This window comes from Rhinolophus ferrumequinum, chromosome 5 (assembly GCF_004115265.2).
Source record: "Rhinolophus ferrumequinum isolate MPI-CBG mRhiFer1 chromosome 5, mRhiFer1_v1.p, whole genome shotgun sequence".
NCBI lineage: Eukaryota > Metazoa > Chordata > Mammalia > Chiroptera > Rhinolophidae > Rhinolophus > Rhinolophus ferrumequinum.
In genome coordinates, this window is record NC_046288.1 from 71,814,636 (window position 1) to 71,839,535 (window position 24,900).

Here is a 24,900-nt window from a genome sequence, read left to right on the forward strand (position 1 = left end):
TGCCCACTGCCGCACCCACGCCCCCTGCAGTCCTGAGCGTGCAAAGCCTGGCGGGGAGGGCGGCCTGCAGCCAGGGGGGCTGCAAAGGTCTGGCGGTGCGGGCTGATTTAGTGGCCGGGGCTGTAGTACAGGCTGTCCCCGGCAGCCGGCGGAGTCAGCGCGCCCACGTGACGGCCCTGGCTCTCCGGTGAGCTCCCCAAACAGACGCACACCCAGCCACACGCGCGCGCTCGTGCGCGCGCACTCACACACACACACACACACACACACACACACACACACACACGCACACGCACGCACCCCCGCGCGCACACGCCCGTCCGCTCTGCCTCTGCGCCCTCCATCCCGGTTTGCTCATTCTCTCGCCCTCTCGCTTCCCCTGCGGTCTCTCGCTCTGCGCGCACACACCACACACACGCACACGCACACACACGCGCGCGCACACACGCAGCCGGCACAGGCGGCGGCGGCGGCGGCTGCCCAAGTCAGGACGAACCTCTCTAGGTACCGTCTTGAGAAGGCGGCAGCGGCAGCGGCGGCAGCCCGAGCATCCTTTCTCAGCCGGAGAGGGAGCATCACCGAGAGTTTCCGTTCCCTTCCCCCTCCTTTTCTTTATTTTCAAGAGAATTTCTTCTTCGCTTATTGGTTTAATTTGATTTTGAAAAATTTTGGTTGCTTTTTTGTGTGTGCCTTTTTCCCCCCTTTCCTCATTTTATTTGCATCCAGAGCATGGCGGGCTGCGGGCTGTCGGAAGATACCTTCTTCTCTTCCTTCTTTTACAACTACGGCTCCTCCTGGGAAACCCCTTCCAACCAGGTAAGGGGTGGCTCGGTGCCGGGCGGCGTCGCGCCCCGTGCCCCCCCCCCCCCACCGCGCGCTCACTTGGCACTCGGCGGGGAGGCAGAGGTTCGGGAGGGGGTGGGGAGGCTGGGGGGCCAAGTGGGTCGCACTGTCTGGGTCAGTGCCAACCGGCGAGAGGAGGTGCCCCCTTCCCCCAGCACTAGCTCTCCAGTCTCCAGGGTCTGTCGCGTCCCTCCCGTGCCCAATCTGCCATCCACACCTCCCCCACCACACACCTCCCAGCCCAGCGGGAACCCAGAAAGAGGCTGGAGCCCGCACGTTACCCCGAACAACTCCCGGCAAAACCTGGGAACTCGAGCGCAACCTTCCCCAAGTCGCCGCGGGCGCCGCGCCCCTGTGCGCCGGGCGCCTGCCGGCCCTCCAGTTGCGCGGAGAGGCTGCGGAGCTGCGAGTCCCCCGCGACGTGCTCTTCCTCCTCCACTCCCCCTGGGGCCCCGAGCCACCTCTTTCCCTAAAATGGCTGCAATCTCAAGTGGAGGCGTCCCCTGACCCCGTGGAGGGGGGAGGGCAGAGTGGATGCTCGGGTGCCCATGGCCCCACGCCTCCCCCCGCGCGCACAAGCACCCCACAAACACACTTAACTTTGATGACTGTGCAATGCAGTCTGGCTGCATCGTGCCCTCCACGCTCCTCACCGCCGGCCTCTAGGTGTGCTTGTTGGTGTGAGGGAGGGGGAGCTGGGGGTAGACGCCGGAGGGGGGGGCGTGGAAGCAGATGGGTGTTAGCGGGCCACTGACAACCTGGCGAGGCAGGCGTGTGCTCAGGGTCTAGGGGTGCAAAAGCTATTCTGGGAGCCAGAGCGAGAGAGGAAAATGCCTTTTAATTAAATAACTGTTGTAGTCTGCTGCCCCCACCGCTTGTTTGGTGAAAGTCTACAGGCATCTATCATCCCCAAACTACACGGCGAAGTGGAGCTGGAGTCGAGGGAGGAGGTGTGTGTGTGTGTGTGTGTGTGTGTGTGTGTCCAGACTGGGGAAAGTTGGGGCTAGAGGCGAGGTGAAGGAGCAATGGTGAAAGGCACAGCAACTCGGTGGGCTGTCCGGGGCACCGGGGATTCCCAGGCCCACGAAGCGCGCGCCGGGTGTGTGTGGGGGGGACGGCGCGGGCCGGCGGCGGCGGGTGACTAGGAAAAGAGCTCCATTTGGCCCGGCTCGCCCTGCTGCCACAGTGTCTCTTCTCCCTGGCCCTCCTGCCAGCCTCGCCGCTTGCGGGGCTGCCCGCCACACTCGCCAGCTCTGGCGCGCTCCCTCCCGGGCCCGGGGCGCAACGCGCTCCTGTGAGCTCCCGGCAAAAAAACCAACCTCCAGAGCGAAACAACCGAAAAATGTGCTCCGCTGTCGCCGCATCACCCCCAGTTTCCAAAAAACTGAAATCGCCAAACTAGTAGTTGCCGGGCGAAGATCTGGCATCCCTGGCGTGAGCTCTCCATAAAGCGCTGTGGCCCTCCCAGTGAATAATACATAAGAGAGCCTTGGAGAGGCTTCTGTCGCCGTGGCTGGAGCAGCGGGAGACGGCGGCGAGCTCCGGCCAGACCGCCGGGCCGCCGCCACGGGTGGGGGCGTCTGGGCTGCTCCCGGGAAACGTGCCGGCGGCTCTGGGGGTGCATAACTCCGGGTGGGGTTGCGAGGGCGGCCCAGGCACGTGAAATGGGGGTTCCAGGAGAGGCAGCCAAGAAAGGGGAGGCCCGGCTGTTAGTAGAAACTTGCAGGAACTGCCGGGGTGGTCGTGCTGCTGCTGGAGTTGGGGGGCTCAGGGGATGTTCCGGCTGCCCGTGGCCGGTACTGGGAGCTTCCTCCAGACCACTTGCCTTGTCTGGCGGGGCCCGGGTGCTCTCCACGCCTTCGCGCGCTAGCTCAGGATTGCCGAGAGCCACTGACCCCTCCGGTTCAGCAAACTCCAGCTCTCCAGGAGCGTCCGCACACCTGTGTGTGTGTGTGTGTGTGTGTGTGTGTGTGTGCGCGTCCCCGCACATGTGTGTGTGTGTGTGTGTGTGTGAGTGTGTGTGTGTATGTGATTGTCGATGAGTCAGAAACCGACTCCAGCTTGCCTTTAAAGACCGAGACCCGTAGAAAAGGCTTGATTGACCCCACGCACCCAGCACAAAGCCCAGACAGGATTCAGGATTCCTCGGCAGCCCTGAGCCCCCCAGTCCTGGAGTCAGATGCGTTAGGATAAGTTTCCCAGCGCGTACCTCCGACCTGTACCTCGGGGCCGTGCAACTCGGGCACTTTGTTTTCCTCGGAGGGAAGACAGAAAGGAGACTTGGGTGTGAGGAAGCGCGCAGTGATACAGCTTTCCAGCGGTGGGAGGGTTGGCAACATCTTTGATGAGATAGGAAACAAGTCATTTAGAGCATTTAAAAGCGAAGGGCTGCGGCCGGATTTTGCAAGACTGGCAATCACGTGCAAACTCCTTGGAAACCAAAGGAGGTGGGCGAGAAGGAGGGGTGTGGGGCTAGGTTGGAGTAAAGGAAGGAGAGAACCAGAAGAGGGGGTGGAGGCGGCGGTTTAAAAAGAAAACTATCGGTTCCTTCGGGTAAAGTTAGTTAAACTTGGTTTGGAAAAGCATTTTCCCAAAAGGCAAGATTTTGCTTCTAGAAAGGGAGACTCATGTTGCTAAGAAAATCGGAAAGAATTTCTGATAAAGCAGCTGGCGCTGCTCTGTGGAGGACGATTAGCTTTCGGGCTGGTATTGGGTGGTGTGCTACACTTAGTGCAGTGGAATTATGTGGGGGGGGGGGCGGAGAAAGGGAGATCATTTGAAATATTGATTTCTTCTTCCAGTGGTGCGGTATGAACTTTAAGATAAAGTACAGAAACAAATGAGCGATGTACGTCGTTAGAGGAAGGTGCCTTCCAGCCCTACTGAAGCTTTAATATCTGGGGGTAAATGCGGCCAGGCTGTGCGTTTCTCCAGGATTTGCGGTTTCCTACGCAGCCACATCACCATTTTCAGGGATGAAGAATGTATGTGCATAAGGACCTAGGTTCTTATTCATCCCCAGTTTGCATTTTCAGCGTTTGAGCTGAAATGGCTGAGGAACGTACTCCTAACTGTTTCTACGGAGAGAAAAAAATAAAAAATAAAACAAAGACAACACTTTAACTCTCATCTTGGACTCTGGGCAGGGCTGTTAGAGCGAGGTCTGCGCCAAATTTGAAAGAGTGAGACTTATTCATGATTTTTACCTGAATTGCTGCCAAAAAGCTTACAAATTCTCTGTTCCCTAAAAATAGCAATGCTCTTCAAATATCATTTGTTTACTCTACCTCAATTAAAAATAAAACCCTCTTCCTAGTGTATAAAGTGCTTATGAAGGTAAGGGTTGCCTGGACTAAAAAAAAAAAAATCAAGCTTTTTATTTCTAGATCAATATGATGTGCTCTCAACATCTAATACCATGTAAAAGGAGCCTTTTTACAACATCAATAGCAGGCAGGCATGTCTCCCTAAGAAGCTCTTTTCCTGGAATCACAAGGCATTTTTGATTACTTTCATTTTCACAAGAAACCTGATTATGACACCTCTGGTTATAAACAAGCAAGTGAAAAAAATAATGAAGGTAGGGGTTCTTTATAGAGAGACCAGGACATTTGGGAACTGGGCATTTATTTATTCATTACTAACACAAAACAAAAACAAAACCAAAAGCCCAATCATGAATCATTGTTGACTGGAAGATTTTTAGTTCTTCTGTGACGTTTTGTTATTAAAGCTGGTGATGGAGGGGGGTTGGGGTGATTTTTTGGGAGAGAGCCCAATGTGTATTAGAGCTGAAACTACATCTGTTACCATTTAAAAGCTGGGAAATTCCATCTTATATCTGAGTAGACCATGTTGCAGATATTTTGCACCCACTTGCCAATGTGCAAAACATACCATAGTGAGAGTTGGGTGGGGGAAGCATCTGCTTAGGTGGAATTTATTTCTTCAATTAGAATGAAAACCCCAATTAAAGTGTGTATGTGAAATGTCTCTGATTTGGCTCAGTGCAGCAGACAACAGACCGTTCTTTAATTTACAGTTTCACGCCTAGGGATGGCAGTAGTGCAAGCTTCCAAACCCCAGCTTTATCTTTCTATGCTGTGCTTTTCAACCCACCAGTCCCTCCGGTAGTTGTTTAAGCTTTCTGTCTCCATCGTGAAACTGACCGCAGAGGGGTCATTATTGCTTGCAATCTGGGCCTAGGTCACCTTATTACTTGTCACTATGTAAGCCCAAATCGAAGCAGGCCAGGTCTGTATGATATTGAATCAATCAATTGAAAGTGAAAAATGGAGCCAATTAGCTGACTGCTTGGGTGTCCATGAGGCCAGACATCTGACTATTCACCTGATTGACTAGTTCTTTGGTTATTGGGTAGCTGAACCTGAGTTTGTGAAGAGGTTACCAACAGACTCGACTATGCTTTTTCACTTTTCTTTCTCGCCCCAAACCCCTGCCACGCCATCAAAATTTCCAGACAACAAATAGAAAATGGCATCCTTGTAAGGAGACACACTATGTTCTTAGAGTAAGCCGTGTCTATTTTGAATTCAACCCTGGACTTTTGTTAGCTAGTACCTGTAATTCTTTGTACTCACTCTATCTTTTCAAGCAGGATAGAAGTTTCAATGCAGAATCATTAATGGATGTGGGTAAGTTGTTGAAAGCTTCTGCTGACTGCCGTTTTTTTTTTTGTCTTGGTACTACTTATATGAATATAGATAGCCAAAGCAGAAAGCAACCCACTGAGGAACACACTTTTTCCATCCAGTCTAAGAACTATAAGGAATTTAATATTTTTTTCCTCTCTTCTGGGTATTTCATAATTCTTAACGTGGTAACAATGTTTGGATCCATGGAGATGAGCCAACACTTGGGAATGTCCTCCATTTCACTTACAAAGTTGTTAGAAAGCTAATATCTCAAAGTTCAAAAAATATAAACTGGGCTTCTATACATTGTAAACATTTTTATTTTCCTGAAAATGTATTACGAACTGCAAAATAGTGTTTAGATGTATTTCTATATATGTGCCTTAAAATAAATTTTACAAATCCACCTATACGGAGGGTGCCAAAAAATGTATACACATTTTAAGAAAGGAAAAAAAAACTGTATTAAAATTGTAATACTCAATATATACCAATAACAAAAGATGAATACAAGTAACATTTGACTTCTGCAATTACAAGAGGTGCTCAAAGTGGTTACTATCAGTGTAATTTTAATACAGGTTTTTCCTTTCTTAAAATGTGTATACATTTTTTTGGCACCCTCTGCACCCTATGTATCAAGCTCACCTAACCCCAGTTTCCCCAACGTTGGATTTCTCCTAGGTAGAGAGAAAAATACAAGAGACTTGTTTGGATTTGTTGGAGGTCTTCTAGTAAGGCTAGCTTCCTTAAAGCACTGGTTTAAAAATACTGTTTGCTTTTTTTTATAAAATTCTGTGAACCTAAAGCTTGGGAACCAAAGAGCAGTGACAGTAGCTACCATTTATTAATGCTGTTCGAAACACTTTACATATCTTTGACTCATTTAATCTCCATGACAACATATGAGGTAGGTACTTTTATTATTATTCCCATTTCATAGATGAGGAAAATAAGGCACAGTTAAGGACCTCTCCGAAGATCTCAGCACTAGTCAGAGGCAAGACTGGCATATCCTCCAGGCAGTCTAGTTACAGAGCCCAGAATGCCGGCTTACTCTTACTCTCTACACTCTACTTTCCAGTACAACATAAAGATATCATGTGGCTACACGTACATTTCTAGCAAGTTTATGTTGGTGGGTATCATTCATTTGCCAGCTTCATGAAATAGAGAAGACCTCCTTTGCCCAAGTATGTCCATTTTTTTTTCTGGTTGTTTATGTAACCAGATAACAATTCTCTTTGGTGAATGAGGTGAAGTCTTCTGTTTTGGTGAAATCAATTATAACTACCTAATGCTTTTTTTTTTTGCCCTTGGTGATGGACTAAATGTTATGATTTACCATTTTTTGTTTGTTTAAATGGTTGATGCAGTTTGAAAGATAAGCAGGGTCTTCAGATTACCCGCTCCCAATATCCAATAATTATGATTTAGTGGAGGGCTCATTGCAAATGTACGTATCAGTAAAATGACATTCTACAAAAGAAGCACAAATTTAAGATACATGAATAGAATAATTTTATAGTCATTCAGATGCATCAAAACTATATATGTGTATGCATATGTATATGTATATGTGTATATATATATATATATATATATATATATAAACTCACTTTCATTTTATAAGCAAACCCATATCATTTTGGGCTTGCACTGTATACATGTATGTTTGCAATTTAGTCCAAAATTTACCTTTCTCATCACGGCCATGTCGTAACAGGTGTCTTCCGTACCGAATCACGCACCTAACATTTATGTCCATCATGATCTAATATCTTTTAGTGGTTCATCCCTCATATTGTGATCTTCCAAAATGCAGTTGGTGGGAAGGGGACGGAAAACATTAAATGTCAGTAGTTACAGCAAGACAGTCTCTAAGAGGAGGGCAAAGGCTTTCTCGCCGGTTTCACATTCCTGTGGCCCTAGCGAAAAGGTAACAGTGCAGGCTTTGCATTGGAATGAGAATGGGGTCACCTACCCTTTGTAGTCATCATCAAGGAAGCAGAACTACCTTCCAGAGAGACCATAGGAAATCAATGATCACACTTTGCCAGTGAAGAGGCGAACGTGGACAGCAGACGGCATTAAATAAAAGGGCAGCAGAAAAGTGATTTACTCCAGAAGGCAGTGTGACTTTTTGGTCCCTTCAAAGAGTTTGCACTTTTGATGTAACAATTATATTTAAATATTTCTTTCTTTTGGATTGTGTGTTCAAAAAAAAAAAAATAGAAGAAGAAGAAGAAAAGGAGAAAATGTGATGTTATAGTTATTTAAGGAAAACACACTGTGTGGAACATGGTACTAGATCCCACCTTCTCACATTTTTTTTTTTTTTGCTAATAAGAATTGACCTGATTTGTTAAAGTTAGTAGATTTCTGTTTGTTTGTTTACTTCATGTATTCCCTAACACGGAAGGGAAACTAGCCATGGAGAAAGACTCACCTTGACAAGAAGTGCAGCAGAGGGATACTCATTCAGGAGAGGCTCCGGTGGGAGAGTGGGGGAAGGGTGATCGCTGATGTGAAGGGAAATGTAGGTGTGCAGCCTTAATGAAATGTGGAAAAGCAGGTGTGCCGTTCTAATATGCTTCCCGTCTTTAGCAGGTCCTCCTGATTGCTTTGTGAGCACATCTTCCTGTAGATTTGAAATACAAAAACTGCAGATCATAGCTGAGGGGCAAAGTGAATGTCTGGCTTATATCTGGGAGAAGACAGAACATTCTTGTAATCTCTTGCCTGAAAGAGTACTCGAAAGTGTGTTAGTTGTGTAACAACAAAACAAAACAAGCAAAAAAAAAGACGCAAAGAAAAATCTCGAAACCAAAAAGCCCTGGCACATTTTGCTCCAATTTTATTATTTCCAGTAGCAGTTTAGTCCCTAATGTTAACAATGAATGATTATGATTCTGTAGTTTCGTTTACAGCATAAATTAGCATTTTGTTTTCTGTTACAGCTTTTGAATGAGGAATTATAATGTATAATTTGCTGAAAATAGATGTTATCATCTCTTAGGATGAGAACAACCACATAAACTTGAACAAATGATAAAAATGGAATCAATTACATTTCAAATGGAAGTAGTTTACAAACCTCCAAATATAAAGTGGCAGTAGTAGCTGGTTATTGTAACAAATAATTAGTTTTTTTAAACAACATTTATTGAATTCCATTGACGATTTGGTAATTGTTCACAGTCGACTGTAGCCCTTTCCTCTTCCAGAACGAAATGTGGCATGGAATGACTGCATTTTATAAACTGCTGTTTGCTTCATTATTTAGCGTTGCAACCAGAATGTATATTTATTTGCGTATGTAACTATTCTTGAGTAATAGGAAAACACTGAATTGAATAAAATAATGTCACCAAGACTAGTTGGTGGCTTCAGATAAACACCCAAGGCTGATGACTGAGAGTGTTTTTAGGTTCCAAAGAAGGAAAAGAAGCAAATAGTCACAATGGGTGTGAGGAGATGTTGAAGGGGGAAACATTTTAAATGATTTTTCAAATAGACAAGTCACATTTTTACTTCAGCAAGAATTAATTTCTCTTTGCCACTCCCATCAGTCTCCTCCCCATAAACCCTTTCTATCTGGTGGTGTCATTTCTGTGTAACGCTCACCTCCAGTAGTCTTAGCAAGCTCCTTGCAGGAAGGAACCATGCCTTCCAAGGTTCTGGACCCACACAATGTCTCGCCTGTAGGAGACAGACAAACAGATATGTGGGATAAATGGCTGAAATTTCAGAACACAACATTCATAACACTGTATGTCTTACTTGTATTGTTCTTTGTTCCATCTCTTAGGCTGATGAGGACAATTCTGCAATGTCATTTTTGAAAACTGGCATTTGACTTGGAGAATAAATGAATCCAGCCTTCATTTAAGCATCCCCAGGGAAGAACATTGGTTTACCATAGGCTCACTAGACATTTTAATTTTCAAAATGAAAAATTATGAAATATATACTTAAATTAATAAATACAGAAAAGATAAAGGAGGAAAAATGGGAATCTGAGGTTTTTAAATTTTTACTTTTTTTTTGGTAACTGTTACATGCTGAGTGGGTTATTCATTTTTGATTATTTCTAAGAGATTAATCTTTTTCTTTAAAGTTAATATGCAAAGAAATATGTTCAACATCACTTTATTTTTAGATTCCACGATTTAGTCTGAAACAAATCAGTGGTGCATTGTAAACACACAAGAATGTATCTAATGACAGGAGTCAGGCTGAACAGATGCTAAAAAAGATGCTTCGTGTGAAGTCGAGTTAACTGCAGGAGCGAAAGGAAAAAAATCTCTAGAAGTTGGAGGGCTTGTGAGGTGAACACTCCAGAGACTCTCACCCATCAAGTGTGTGTGTGTGTGTGTGTGTGTGTGTGTGCACGTGCGCGCATGCGCAATTCAGAGCAGAAGGGACTCCATGCGCTCTTGCATAAAAGTAGGAATGATGACATCCATCCCTAGAATGGTTGTAAGGATTAAATGAGACTTTGGACCTGGGAAGACCATGTTATTGATTAATAAAGGGCTAAGTCAATGCTAGTGCTTATTAGTCTGTCCTCAAGTATTTATAGAGTACCTACCAATACGCAGAGTAGCAGAGCACCTGGCACGTAGTAGAGTCTCAATACATTATATTGAGTCAATAACAGAATCCATGTATTGAACTGTTACTGTAGCATTCTAGAAAACTTTTAAAGTGCTTTACATGGATTAATTCATTTCTTCATCAAATTAGCCCTATTATGAGTATCCCATATTACCTGTGACTCATTGGGAAGCGGAGGTATAAGGAAGTGAAGGGACTTAACCAAGATCACACAACTAGTAAGTGGTACAGCCAGGATTTGTACCCATCATGTCTGGTTTCTAAGCTCATGTTTTAAACACCATGCTAGTCTGCCTTCAGGTGGATGAACTGATGGGATGACAGAGGAGAATCAAAGAAGAATAAAATATGCTGCCTTTAACATGGTGTGAGTTTCAAACATAGCCTCACCTCTGTGTGGAGGTTAGAGAATGGTTAGTGCTTCAAGAAAGGAGCGGATAACAGCGCTATAGTTATTTGGATGAAGGGGAGTTTACTTCTGGCTGGAAGAATGACAAGGTTTTACGAAGGCAGTGGTGTTTGATTTGGACTTTGAAAATGGGGGAGGATTTGGGTAGGTGAGAACGAGGGTGGCAATGGGGCAGAGGGTACATTCAGGCAGGAGAAAAGTATAGGAATTTGTTAAGGACTAATCGTGAAGTATCCTTTTTTGTTGTTGATTTTTTTCATTCAACAAGATTTATTGAGCACCTACAATGTGCTTGTTCCTGCCCTCAAGGAGCTTTAATTTAGTAGGAGAGACATAAATCACATGATAAACACACACACACACACACACACACACACACACACACACATACCACACACATGATGTATAGAGTAGCCCCCCACCCCTTATCTGCTAGGGATCCATTCCAAGACCCTGAGTGGATGCCTGAAACCATGGATAGTACCAAATCCTATGTGTACTATGTTTTTTTCTATATGTACAAACCTATGATAAAGTTTAATTTATAAATTAGGCAAGTGAGAGATTAACAACAATGAAGTAGAACAATTATAACAGCATACTGTATCAAAAGTTATGTGAATGTGATCTTTCTCAAGGTATCTGATAACTGATTGATAACCAAGATGGCTACTAAGTGACTAACGGTAGCATTTACAGCATGGACATGCTGGACAAAGGGTGATTCATGTCTCCCTCAACAGCATAAGATTTTACCACCGCTACTCAGAACGACGCACAATTTAAAACTTATAATGAATTGTTAAATTCATTAAGAAATGAATTGTTAAGTACATTGTTAAATAAATTGTTAAAGCTTAAAGGATTGTTTATTTCTAGAATTTTCCATTTAATACTTTCAGACCATGGTTGATTGCAGGTAACTGAAACCACAGAAAGAGAAACCACAGATAAGGGGGGACTTCTGTATATGAATCCTTGTGTGTGTGTGTGTATTTATACATAAATATATATATGTATATCAACCTATTTATCATCTATCTGTCTGTCTGTCTGTCCATATATCTAATCATGTATCTCCTTTAAACTGTATGAAGTGCTAAGAAAGAGAAATAAAGAATGCATATAGAGAGTAGAACAGGTGAGGGGGCCAGGGTCTACCCTACTCATTGTTTCAATTTGGGAAATTTCCAAGTGGGGACTTCGAAGGGTGAATCCACCATTGTCTCTTGGTGTTACTCATTTTCCCACCAGCAGTTCCCTCCCTTTCTCTTATGTAGCCAAGGGAAGGAGCTAGCAGAGTTAGGATAATGTGAGTTAGTGATTTTGATAGATTTGCTTTCCACTCTGCTGTTTGTCTGTTACAAACAAGCAAGAAATCTTTCAAACTTAGTTGAAAGTTAAGAACCTTGCATCATTTAAAATCTCTGTTGACAATGTCAAGAGAACAGTTTAATTAGTAAATCAAAGTTTATTTTGGATTTTATTACACTTCAATAGATTACTGAACTTTTTCTGGATTAAAATAAATCACCCAAACTAGAGAGTGAAATAGCATCAGAGGTTGAGGACACACTCTGAGGCCCACGCAGCAGTGCTAATGAAATCCTGTACTCTTTTCTTTGTGTGATGTCCCAGTAAAAGGGTTACACTGCTTTGTGAAAAAAGCCCCCCAAAATTGTAAAAGGGAATGTAATCATCTTTACAGTGTTAATCAAAGGCTTGTTATTTCAGGAAGTAGGACTCCATTGCTAGTTGATTTTTTGACTCTGCTAGTAACAGTTGTATTAGAAATAATTTAAAAATGATTTTCCCCAGTTAAACTGATCTTAAAGGACAACTTACGAAAAAAAAAACCATGGGTTGATTCTTTCTTTACACATATTAAATACTGGTTCATTTCCCCCAAATTTTGGCCATATTCATTCTTTTCCTGTACTAGTATAATCAAGTATGATGATGTTTTGGAGAGTGTTTGTAAACTGTAAAGTGCTCTCTTAGTCATCATCATTGTGGTGGAAGGAGAGTTTGCCTTCTGTAAAGAGAAACCATTTTTTGTATTATAGTAGCATTGAATACAGACCCAGAAATAAGTCAATGTTAAACAAATATACATTATAGTCACTTAGGTGGTTATTTTTAAAATGCTTGCATACAGTGATATTAAACACTTGCATTATGGGGCCTCACTCCAGGAACAATGACTAAATCTATATTAAATCTCTTTGCCTGCTCTATAACCGATTCTATCCAGTGACTTCTCAATGCATGCAGAACAAGCATTGACTGAGGTCATCTCAGGCTAATGAGTCTGCCCCCAAGTATTACTTAGTTGTTTAAGTAAAGTAATTAGAGAATGCTCTGTAATATGAGGGCCTTGGAAAATACTTGAATATCCCTCTTTTCTGGAGCATTTTGGGAAAATGCCTCATCTTTTCTTTTCTTTGGCATGTATGGTATTTAAGAAGTCTTCGTAGATAGTAAGCTCTGCTCAAATGCTAGTAGTTGGTATTCTTTTATGCCTATGTTGTATTCAGAGTAAATACCTACAGTTGTTTTTCTTAGTTGGTTTATAAACGTCTGTTTTTTTAAAGCATCATTTGCACCACTCACAACATTAAATACAGTGTAGGGCGTGAAACAGGTGCTAACTCAAATCTTGAGTGATCATTTAAATGAAGAAGTAACCTTTGATTCATTCTTGGAATGGAAAGATGTTGGCCATTAATTCAAAAGGGATTAGAACATAGGAATGTCCTCTAAGCATCAGCCCAAAAGGACATGGGCTAAAAAGGGAGTTTTCCCCTCAAAATACGGATGAAGAACTCTTCTGCATTTTCAGGTATCGGAAATTCTTTATAGTTTACTACTTAATTACAAAATATATTTAAACTTTATTTTCTAGGATACTGGTTTTGAATATCATATATCAGGAAACTGATAAAAGCATATTATTAATTTTTCTTATTACAGATTTGTGATGCATTTTTGTTTTGGAAGTGCTTCTTAGAAAAGTTCAGAAAAACGGAAAATCAAAACCGTATTCATAATGCAAACACCTACAGATAATCACAGATAATATTTTAATGTATATCCTTCCAGACTTTGTTCTAGGCCTATGTATTTCATTTTTAAAGTGGTATCACATCTATTTTCATAATATAAATTTTAGCCCAATAAATCATAACCAACTTGCCACACAATATTTCATATTTCTTTTAATGGCTCTGTAGCATTCTATTGTATGATTATAGGACCATTTATTTAACCATCCTCCTAATCAATGGGTATTTAAGTTGTTGCCAATTAGGACTAAACCTGGTCCATATCTATGATGATTTCTTTAGGGTAACAGAATAGTAGAACTGCTGCATTAAAGGGCATAAACATTTTTAAGACTTTTGTGCTAAATGTCTCCCAGAAAAGATGCACTAACTTACACTATATGTCAGGGTACCAAATGGGGGGCTATTATAAAATCAATCCTTGTATTACAGTGTTTTCCTTGTCCATTTGAAAACTTTAAAATAAACTTTTTTAATGACCATATCAGTCAAGAGGCCATACTTATCACAATGATGACCTTCTTTCCTGTTTGTTTTTTGCAAATTCATTGGTCTGCTGGAACAAAACATGAGTCAGGTGACCCAAGCCAATAGTTTATATGAAGAGTTTAACTCTGGTTATCAGATAAGCATTTTTCCTCTCTTTCCAGGGCCTGCTATCTCTGCACATCCCCACCGGCTTATGTTCTGTGGAGATCTGCAGAGAGAATAATCTTGTTCCTCTCACAGAACTACTTAAACTTCAAAACAAGGAGTGCATCTGGACCGTAAGCAGTATCTCTTGTCATTCCTGAGATAACTCCCAGGGAAGAGGAATGTGAACTATATACTGATGCATCATTGTTGTCGGTCCGGTCTGGACCCAGACATGACAAATCTTAGAGATGTTTGTGAAAATAAAAACTCTTACACAAAAGTAATAATGATTAAGTTCCCAATGAAAGCCGTTCTCATTTCTCTTCGGCTGGCCCCACTTTCTTTCTCCATTCACCTCCTCACAGCTTTCTCAGTAGTGCTTTTCCACCCTCGGTCTGTTAACAATAAACTCCCTTTCTCCACATCTTGCCTTTACTGCATTTTGGTTCTTCCCTACGAGAGTACATTTGGTGTGTGTGTCGGGGGGCAGTGGCTGTTTATTTGTCCACACTCCTTAGACCCCTTTGTTGCTTCCTGAACATTACTTTCCACTATCACGCAACATTGTATGGTCCCTGTAGCCCCAGGGCAATTCCCATTGACTGCATTCTACCCTTCTTCCTGGTTATCTCATCACCTCCCTGTCACTTCTCCTTGTCCCTGAGGGCTTAGACATCTGGCTCACATCCTTCTCTTTACCCCAACTGCCACCACCAGGGTGATCTTTAGCATTCCTGCAGAGAGGACATACCCAGTGGCTTTAGCTTCAGAGTTGTAACACTTCACCCCCACGATGTTTTTCTGTAACCCAATCACATTGTCCACGCCCTGGCCTCATACTTTGGAATGTTCTGGAACCTTAAACTCCAGAACAGTGTAACCGTACATGATTGTAGCCTCATAGCCTTTTCGCTCCCTCATCCGTTTATTTCCAAAATCTCTGGCCCCTGTACCTGTAATTCTTTCCCTTTTTCCTAGTTCATCAACCGTACCCTTCCCCTCACTCGTTGTTTAGCCAGCCCAGAGCCGGTGATTTATCATTTTAACTACTCCCTTGCCAAATCCTCAAAGCCCTTAATCTCTTGCCCTTCTATATCTGTCCACAAAATTCCAGTCTTGGGTTAGTCCAACCAACTGCCTTATTTGCTTGTGCATGCAAACTGTTGCCTGCTGTTGGAAAAAGCCAGTCACGCCAAGGAATGCCACTCTAAGTTTATTGTCCCCAAGCTCAGTGCCATTCAGTAAGTCTTGTGTGGGTCATCAGCCTCACTCACTGTCTTTATCTGTAATTGCAGACACTGTCCACTGTCCCCAATTCCCTTGCCTACCACTGGCCTCCTTCCCGGGTGAGTACTCATGGTTCACCACTTGGCTGAAGTTCTTCTCGCAGTGACCTCATCATTCCTAGAATGGGGGGGGGGGGGACTCTCATTAGTCCCATTTTTAAAAAAGACATTTCTGTCAGGAAATTTCTTTGACTTTTCTGGTAACATCTACCTGTCTTTCATCACGTTTCCTCCTCTCCCTCACTCGCTCTCTTGCTTTGCCTGACCTTAAATGGGAACCGTTTCCTCGGGTTCCAACCTAGCTCTCCCCTTCTTTCACACTGTTCTTGCTCTCTGTGGCAATCTACCCATGCATAGAAATCAGTTATATGACTGTCTTTCAGATTTGTATTTCCAGGCAAGATCTCTCTCCTGAACTCCAGAGCTATTGAGCCAACTGGCTACGTGACAGTCTCATTGTTATTTCAAGCACATTATGTCAAAGACAGAATTCCTTATCCAGATGGCTTCGTTCTTGAATTTCCTATCTGGGCAAAAAGTGACAATACTCATCCTACCTGTCAGTTAACTTTTGCAGTATACCAAACCAGCCCTAAACTTTGTGGCTTAAACCAACCACCATTTGTAAGTACACAATTATATGGGTCGGGAATGTGGGCTGAGATAAGCCAGGAGGTTCTTCTGCTGGATTCAGTTGGGTTCACTTATGTCTGCAGTCAGCTGGCAGGTGACTGGCTGTTGGCTGGGGCTGTGGGGCTGACCGAGCCATGTATCCATGTATCCATCGTCCAGCCGACTAGCTCAGCCTCATTCACATTTTAGTGATCACAGAATTCCCAAGAAAAGCAGGAGAGAGGAAGATGCAAGTTCTCTTGAGGCCTAGGCTTAGAACTCCTAAAGCATCACGTCTGTCTCATTCTGTTGATCCGGGCAAATCACAAATCCTGGCCAGATTCCGGAAGTGGAGAAATAGATTTTACCTCTTGAGGGGAGGAGTTGCAAGGCCACATCACTAGGACATGCATGTGACGGTTGGGTGAGTAGGAGGGAATGAGTGGGCCATTTTTATAATTTGCCACACCCACAACTCAAGGCAACCTGTATCTCTTTCTTCTTCCTTTCACTTCTATCAGTCATCAAGTCAGGCGAATTATGCCTTTATAACTCTTACTTGCTCCTATCGTCAACCGTTGGTCTACATAATTCTTAAGCTTAACTTCTCTATTAGATTGCTAGGGCTGCTGTAACAAAGTACCGTAGGCCAGTTGGCTTAAAAAACAGAAATTCATTTTCTCAAGCTGTCAGCAGGGTTGGTTCCTTCTGAGGGCCACGCAGGAAGGGTCTGTTCCGGGCCTTGCTCCTTGGCTTGCAGTGGTGATCTTCTCTGTGTCTCTTCACAGCTGTGTCCATCCACGTCCAGATGTCCTTTTCTTATAATGACACTGGTCATATTGGGTTAGGGCCCACCCTAATGACCTCATTTTCACTTCATCACCTCAGCAAAGACTTGATTTCCAAATATGGTCATATTCCAAGGTACTGGTGGCCGAGACTTCCAACATGAAATTTTTTGAGGGGCCACAATTCAACCCATAACAGCATCCCCCTACCATCCTTCACTCATTCTTAAACAGCATTATTATAGGAGTAGGGTAGAAATCTCAGGCCGTTTGTTAGGGTTGTTGAGGCCAAGCGATATCATATTTTTTGCTGTTATTTTGTATGTCTTCCTATTGGACTGTAAGCTCCATGAGGGCAGCACACTTTGCGTCTCTAGCACACGGAACCATAGACCCCCCAATACACAGTGGTTAATTTGAATGAATGACTGCCTGCTTGTGAAAAAGTAAGTAAAGTTAACAACCCTGGGAGAAGCCTTCCTGAAACACAGCCATCTCAAGTTTTGTACTTGAGAGAAGAGTGGTGAATGCTTTGGCCTGTGCCTTTTGACTGATCGTCAACGAGGAAGTGAGATGATTCTAGCCTTCACCCATCAAAGTCATGTTAGTGCAGAATGACTGAAGAGATGTGCTTGAGAGAATAGAACTTCTTAGACCCATCTATGCAATTAGAACATGTTTTGTTAACTAAAGAAAGAAGCCGTCATTGTAAATGACGGCAATGTTAGACTTTTCTGAAGCAGTCTGTATCAGGGTTTTCCAGAGAAACAAGTGTGTGTGTGCGCATAGTGGGGGAGAGAGAGAGAGAGCTGTTTGAAGTAGCTGGTTCATGCAATTGCAGAGACTTGACAGATCCAAAATCTGCAAAGCAGGTCCGCAGGCTGGAGACCCAAGGAAGAGTTGCCCTTCGAGTCCAAAGGCCATGTGCTGGCAGACTTCTTGCTCAGGGGAAGCCAGTCTTTTGTTCTAGTCAGGCCTTCAACTGATTGGATGAGGCCCACCCACCTTGTGGCGGACAATCTGCTTTACTGAAGATTAATTTCAACATTAATCTCATTCAAAAAAACACCTTCACAGAAACATCCAGAATAGTGTTGGACCAAATGTCTGGGTATCGTGCCAGCCAAGTTGACCCATAAAGTTAATTATCACATAGTCTAATCCTTCTGTCCTCATGATGCACTTTATGGTATAGAATGTAATGACTGGGGTAGAAGGATTGGACTAAAACAAACAAACTCCTGACCTTTGTCCATATATAGAAGAGACTCTTGTTGGAAATGCCATTAGGCATTTGAAATGTTAGCCAGCATTTCAAAAAGCTATTTAGTAGTCTAAAAAGGGATAGTCATATGATTTACTACAGCTAGAGTAGAAAGTATGATTAGTGCTGAGTGTTTAAGAAAATTAAAAAATCCTTATTTGGTGGTGAGTTTAATTCCAATTGATAAGACACAACACAAATATAGATACAATATTCATTTTTATGCAAACGTGAAATCAAAGTTCCTGGCATGTGCTGGGAAAGCGTATTATTTTTAGTCTTAAAAATAATGAAAATCAAAGAATTATTTGATTAGGAACCCAAGCTGAAGTACCAATTATCACAGCTTAGTTATTTTCCTTGACTAGTACTCTTAGATCTACTTGTGATTCTAATCAAATTCCCTTGTAGTTTCTTGTCTTTGAGCACACTCGGAAGAGTTATGAAAAGAAATAATTGTTTTCTTAGACCGTTTTTGAATTCTGAGGAAGTCTTTTGTGATGGAAGAGGGCTTTGTGGGTGATCATTTGAGGGGCACCAACTGGCATGGAGCTACGTTTCCATTAAACCTTAAAAACCATTTATAAGCGTGAGAAATTTGGAGCAAACTTTTTGTTTTTCTTCAAATGGCCAGATAGTCAGTTGATGAAATACTGTCTTCAAAGACGTCTGTAGGCATCTGACCCAGACTTAATATGCAGTGTTTATGAAATCAAAGGAAGAGAGGAACATTACTTAAAATTATGACTTCAACACAATAATCATTACTGTCATCGTGTTTACTAGTGAGTATAATCCAGGCTTCGGATTCTTCCATTTTCACCTGGAAGAAAAGAATCTCTGAAACATGTGTGTCTCTCCAGGCCAGTTTGTGTAAGAATTCTACGTTGCGTTCAAGTTGTGACCTCTCCAAATTGAAATCTATCCACATAGAAATTCTAGAAGGAAATCTAAATACAGTGTAATGGTGAAGGTCTGGCATTTTACAGTCAGTTCTGCAAGTTACTAACATTCAGTTTTATGATCTGTACAATGGGTACTGTAACATCTGCCTTCTGAGGCTATTCTAAGAGTTACATGAGATAATACACGTGAAAAGCTTAGGACAGTACGTGGCATTTGGGAAGTGACAGAAGCTACAATAATGATGTCAGTATAAAATGATAAAGGGAGACAGACCCACTGGCACATGTGAACAGGTGCTAACCAGTTTAACGAGAGACAATTTTGGGGAAACTATAATACCCATTTGACCCCATTTTTTCCAGTCCTCTTCTGTATTTGTCCCCGCAGACCACATTGATGATGAGGTAAGTTTCAATAACATATTTTCTAGGAACAAACACATCCATTCCTTTGTTGCGAAGACTTATGCTGTAATACACACCAATCAGATCATTTCTAGAATGTCTATTGTCTGCTTCAGATTTGAATATATTTTTTCCTGATTTGCAAACAAAATGGAAAAAAAATTGCCCATTTATTTGCAGGGAATAAACATATGTAATACCAAAGAAAATTAGAAGGTAAAACTCCAGAATAAGATGATTCTTCAGAAAATACAATCCAATTATAGGAGACAGGTAATATCCAGTTCTTTTTTTGGTGACATATGATAAATGCAGATTGCTTAGGTATTTAACAGAGTGGCATTTCAAAACCAAATAGTGTCTATTATTTCTATTATCAATGGGAAAAGTAATGTGAAAGTAGAAATTAGTACGTTGGGTTTATAAATGGGAAGAAAACATCTACCTGAAAAATTGTAAATCTTTGCACCTCAATCGTTCTTTCAACAAATAGTTATGTTCCAGGCACTGTTTTAGAACATGGATAGACAGCAGTGAGCGAGAAGAAAGACCCTGGCTTTGGTGGAATTTAAAATCTGGCAGGTGGAGACAGAATAAAAACGATAAAACCCAATGCAGGCACAAGTTAATTTCTGAACGTGCTAAGTGCTGTGAAGATTATTTTTAAAAAAAGGATATGAGGGGATCCGCAGTGAGGTGGATGAGGGAGGTGTGAGCTGGAGGGTGTGTTCAGACGGGGTGGGGGGGTGGTTGAAGAAAGTCCCTCTGTGGAGGTTGTTGGAGCTTATGCAGGGCGGTGCCCTGGCTGGCAGGAAGGGCTGCAGCCGGGTGAGTGAAGGGATGTGGCCGAACTCAAGGATCGAGGTAGTGGAGTCCAGATCCCAAGAGACTGCAGGTGTCATGTGAATTCATTCTCAGCGAATATGGGAATCCATTGGAGATTTTCAAGGAGGGGAGGGACGTGCCTGACTTATGTTTTCAAAAGATCACTTTGGCTGCTTTGAGGAGGATGGGTCACAGCAGAGGCAAAAATGAATCAGGGGCAAGGAAGAACAGTCGGGGGGCTCTTGTGCAAAATAGGAGAGAGATGGTGGAGATAGGACTCAAGACGGGGAATCATTAACCTAAATAAAAAGAGTTTGGCAGTTGCCTCTGTTTACCAGCATCGTAAGGACATCTGAGTATTTGGTAAGAAATGCAAATGACAAACTTGAAGTAGCCTCCTCAAACATGGACCTGCGGACAAACCCGTCTGGGCCCTGGCACAGCCAGCTGTTTCATGCTCTGAGATTATTGTGAAGTGTGGAGCAATCATATATCCAGTTATATAGGAAAACAATGTTTGTTGGGGGGGAAGGAGAGATTTGAGAAAAATCTAGGGTGACAAAAATTAAGTGGTGCATTCAGGGCGGGTGCCCGTGGTTCCTGACAAAGGGTGGGTGACCATGGTGTCACCACAGTGGACACACTGAATATTCTCGTGAAACCTCTGGTGTTCTCAGAAATAAGTGTTTTAAACGATTAAATGGACAGGCCTCTGTTTGGTTGGTTACTGTAAAGAACGATCACCCAGTTTGAAGGGATTGGTGCTGAAGTCTTTAGAAGACGCTGGTCATTGCCTCAGTTGTTCTGTGGGAAAGGATATCTTCTGGGTCTGTTTCAAGCCAGTGTTTCCTCCTGTCTCTCTCTCTCTCTCTCTCTCTCTCTCTCTCTCTCTCTCTCTCTCTCTCTCTCTCTCTCTCACACACACACACACACACACACACACACACACACCACAGAGCTTTGGTGGATAGCAGATGTATGGTGGGGTTCAGACACATCATGGGATTCAAAGTTGGAAAGGGAAGTTAAACCCATGTCATGTGAAGCAGCAGGTGAGATAATGGCTACTTGTCTTCACCATCTTACTCTCCTGACGCGTGCTGCCTGAGATTTAGCTCCGATGGCTGCCTGTCCTGATTCTGTATCATTACCTGTCACCTCCAATGCCCCGTCCCAACTGACATTCCTTCTCTGTCTTACTCCGTTTGGTTTCCCAGAGAGCAGTTCTGTTTGGCTCAGTCCCTGGAGTCACCTGCCTGGCCCTGCTTCGTGGTGATGGTGGCCCAGGCCTGGCCCCCTGTCTGTCCATTCAGTGGTGCTGGGCAGATCAATCAGATCAGTGATGGATGGGTCCAGGGTAGCTGTTTTGTGAAGAAGAGCCGTCTTTGGTTTCTCCACAGCCCTGGGGCCACATGGCGGTGGAGGGAAGAGAAGGTTTTCGGTTATATCATGGAGAAGGGGAGAAAGTGCTGTTGGTACTGGGCTGGGTGGCCTGCCTGCTGAGAATTTGGGATTGTCTCTGAGGGAGGAGTGAGGCAGCTTGTGGTGGAGTAGCAGCAGTCAGACGAGAGATGCCGATGGTGGCTGGAGGGGCCCGCTCTAGACGGAGGATGCAGTGGTCAGATTTTTCACTTGTAAAATAAGGCAAGGAGGTGAGACAGTTCTCTAGTAAATTCAACAGTTACCATCTGCCTCAGTCAGTTTGGGCTGCCATAACAAAGTACCATACACTGGGTGGCTTATAAACAACAGAAATTTATTTCTCACAGTTCTGGAAATCCGAGGTCAGGATGCCACGGGGTTGGGTTCTGGTGAGAGAGCCCCTCTGGGTTGCAGAGGGCCACCCACATGTATGTATCCTTACATGCCCCTAAGAAAGACGTCTGGTCTCTTCCTGTAGTTGCAAGGGCACTAATGCCATCATGGCGGCTGTGCCCTCATGTCCTGATCCCCTCTCAGAGGCCCCACCTCCGAATACATCACATTGGGGGTCAAGATCTCAACATATAAATATGGGGGTGGGTGGTGGGGGGGGACACAAACATTCAGACCATAACAAAATGGAGTGAATCATTTTAATGTTATCGAATGGTTATCTTTTAACCACAAATGTTCTCCAGACTATCAGAATATTATTTGGCAAACATGGGCAATTCCTTCCTGCCCAATAAATTCAGAAATGCATAATGGTGGGGTTTTCTGATAGGTTTCACGCCCCACCCCCAGATTTGAGGACTTGAAAAGAGCTACAGGAGTGCTCTAAACCTCTGAAATGCTTTAATTTGAAAGCTTAGCAAATACCAACACGTTTCTTAAGGGGTTTGGAAGGACTTAATCCTATGGATGCAAATTGTTATTATTTTATAATAATAAAAACCCACTGCTGGTATTCTGGACACAGCCTCTGTAAAACACACTAATTCGGCACTGAAAATCTGGCTGTGTCATCAGAATGGACAAACAGGAATTGTGAAGATATTGATTTTATATCAACTCAGGCCTACTGACACATGATTTAGGAAACATTTAAATAAAAGAGCAGTCAGAGAAAGGGGATTATATGGATCTTCACGACAGACAGACGATCAGCGTTGAGATCTGATTTAATGTTCACACCTATGAATACCACTGACTGCATAGGGTTTGGTCCTGGATGATTGGGGCATCTTAACCTTGATGGGTGTTTTGAGTCGGGTTGCATTTAGTCATGAGGGTGTTCTCTGGAGATTCTGAGAGGGCTTACCAGACTTGCTGAGCTGATTACTTCAATGGGAGACACTGCTCTGTAGCGTCACGTTGGTGTGTCGCTGTCCAAGTAGCTGTCCTCTGTCTTTTTCTCTCAAACTAACACACACTCAGCTGCTCACTAAATACCCAGGCCTCTGTTTCCTGAATCACTTCTTCCCCAGTTTAAACCTGCTCTCTAGGGGGCCATCCAGACTTTCTAATTTAATTAGGTGTAGACCTTCCCTAATGTCTACACAGTTAGCAAATTGATTATGAATGACCTTGAATTATTCCCTGTTTTAGTGCATTCGTTTTATCTTCCAATCTGGACAGTTAGGGTCCTTGGGGTAGAAACAACTCTCAAAACTGACCTATTCTCTTGGCTTCAGCTTTATTTCACACATTCATCTTTGTTTCCTTTTTTTGGCTGGGATGAGTGCAGTAGATTCTTAGCTGATCCACCTAAAAACAAAGTTTCTAAAACACAAATGTGGCTGTGGTCATCTCTTGATTAAAATGCTTAGTGAGTCCCATTGCCTTCGTTGAATTTCACACTCCCTGGTCCAGCCCTTCCTAACGTGGTCCCACCTCTCCGTGCTTCAGCACTCTCCGTCCCCAGTGCCAGAGCTATTTCTTGCTGTTAAAGTGTGATGTGCTCTCTCATTCCACTGAGTCTTTGTTCTTAGTAGTCCCTTATCCAGACCTTCCTTTCCAACTCTATGGTTCTGTAATTTTCAGTGTATTATAAAAAACAATGCACATTTTCTTTTTGGACTTAAAGAGTGACATGAAAACTGAAGGAAGAGAGGTAAAGAACGTATCCAATAATGAACATTATTTGACCAACCAGACAAATAGATAATTTGTGCAGGTTAAAAAAGCATATTAATAACTTCATAAGGTTAACCAATTTAGGACTCAATTAGAAATGTGATCCCAGGAACTACATACAAATTATTATAATTATTGTGACAGGAGATGGCACTCCTAGGAAATGGTAGGAGGCAGAAATTTAAAAGGGAAATATGTTATCTAAAAGTCAGGCAGCTTGTCTTTGCGGTCCTAAGCGTTGAATTGGGAAAATTAAAGATCTCTGACCATAAAACTACCAACATCATGAAGTACTAAGCTAACCCACTCAGCAGAAAGCAGTTCACCACCATAATTGGAAATACAGGCTTGTGGTTACTTAGTAGAAGTGAACATTTAATCATGTCAGAACCACCGTGTGCCATAGATTTAACACACCACCTCTAACATATTTTGCAACTTGGACAATTAATTCCGCACCTGTACTGTCCCGTATCCAGATTTATAAAACATGTCCTCCCCATAAAAATAAATGTAGGTGGCAAATAGCCCTCTTCTTGTTTGCCAAAAAAACAGATTACTATCAGGAAGGCCGAATTATCACCTGCTGTCAACAAATGGATTACCCAAGTGAAGGTCGTTATCTTACATATTAAAGCTGTTAGGTATGAACATGGGAACGGAGTGGAGGATCTTAAATTTGTCTGGGGTTCCTATTAGACCTTTTTGAACTTTATTTTGCATGCTTGTGAGATTATGAATTCAACTATCCATATAGTCCCCCATTTTTTAAAAAGAGAAACTGCTTCTTTAAATGAAGAATTTTTTTCCTTACTGCTAAAGGTTTTAGATTAACTCAGCATCCCATGAACCTTTTCATGTTGTCATCTACTGACATTTTTCTTTCTGGATTTTTAGAAATAATACAAGATAAAAATCCACTTGGAGGTGAAACAGCAAGAGGTAGAGATAACAAGAGTATTTATTTAGTTTACTCTTCTGCTTTTATTTTCTCCTCATTTTTAATGTAATTTATGTTTCTGCTTTCTT

General features: G+C 43.0%; 1 protein-coding gene across 2 annotated transcripts in view; it reads left to right on the forward strand.

The window, feature by feature from the left end:
- The first annotated feature begins 325 nt into the window (after window positions 1–325).
- PPARGC1A (PPARG coactivator 1 alpha) overlaps window positions 326–24,900 on the forward strand; it is a 628,607-nt gene continuing 604,032 nt past the window's right edge. The window contains exon 1 of one of the 2 annotated variants that reach the window (XM_033106261.1): window positions 326–816. The gene's annotated coding sequence lies outside the window, so the exon portion shown is untranslated. The remainder of the gene's footprint in view (window positions 817–24,900) is intronic. The other variant, XM_033106263.1, reaches the window with a different exon arrangement.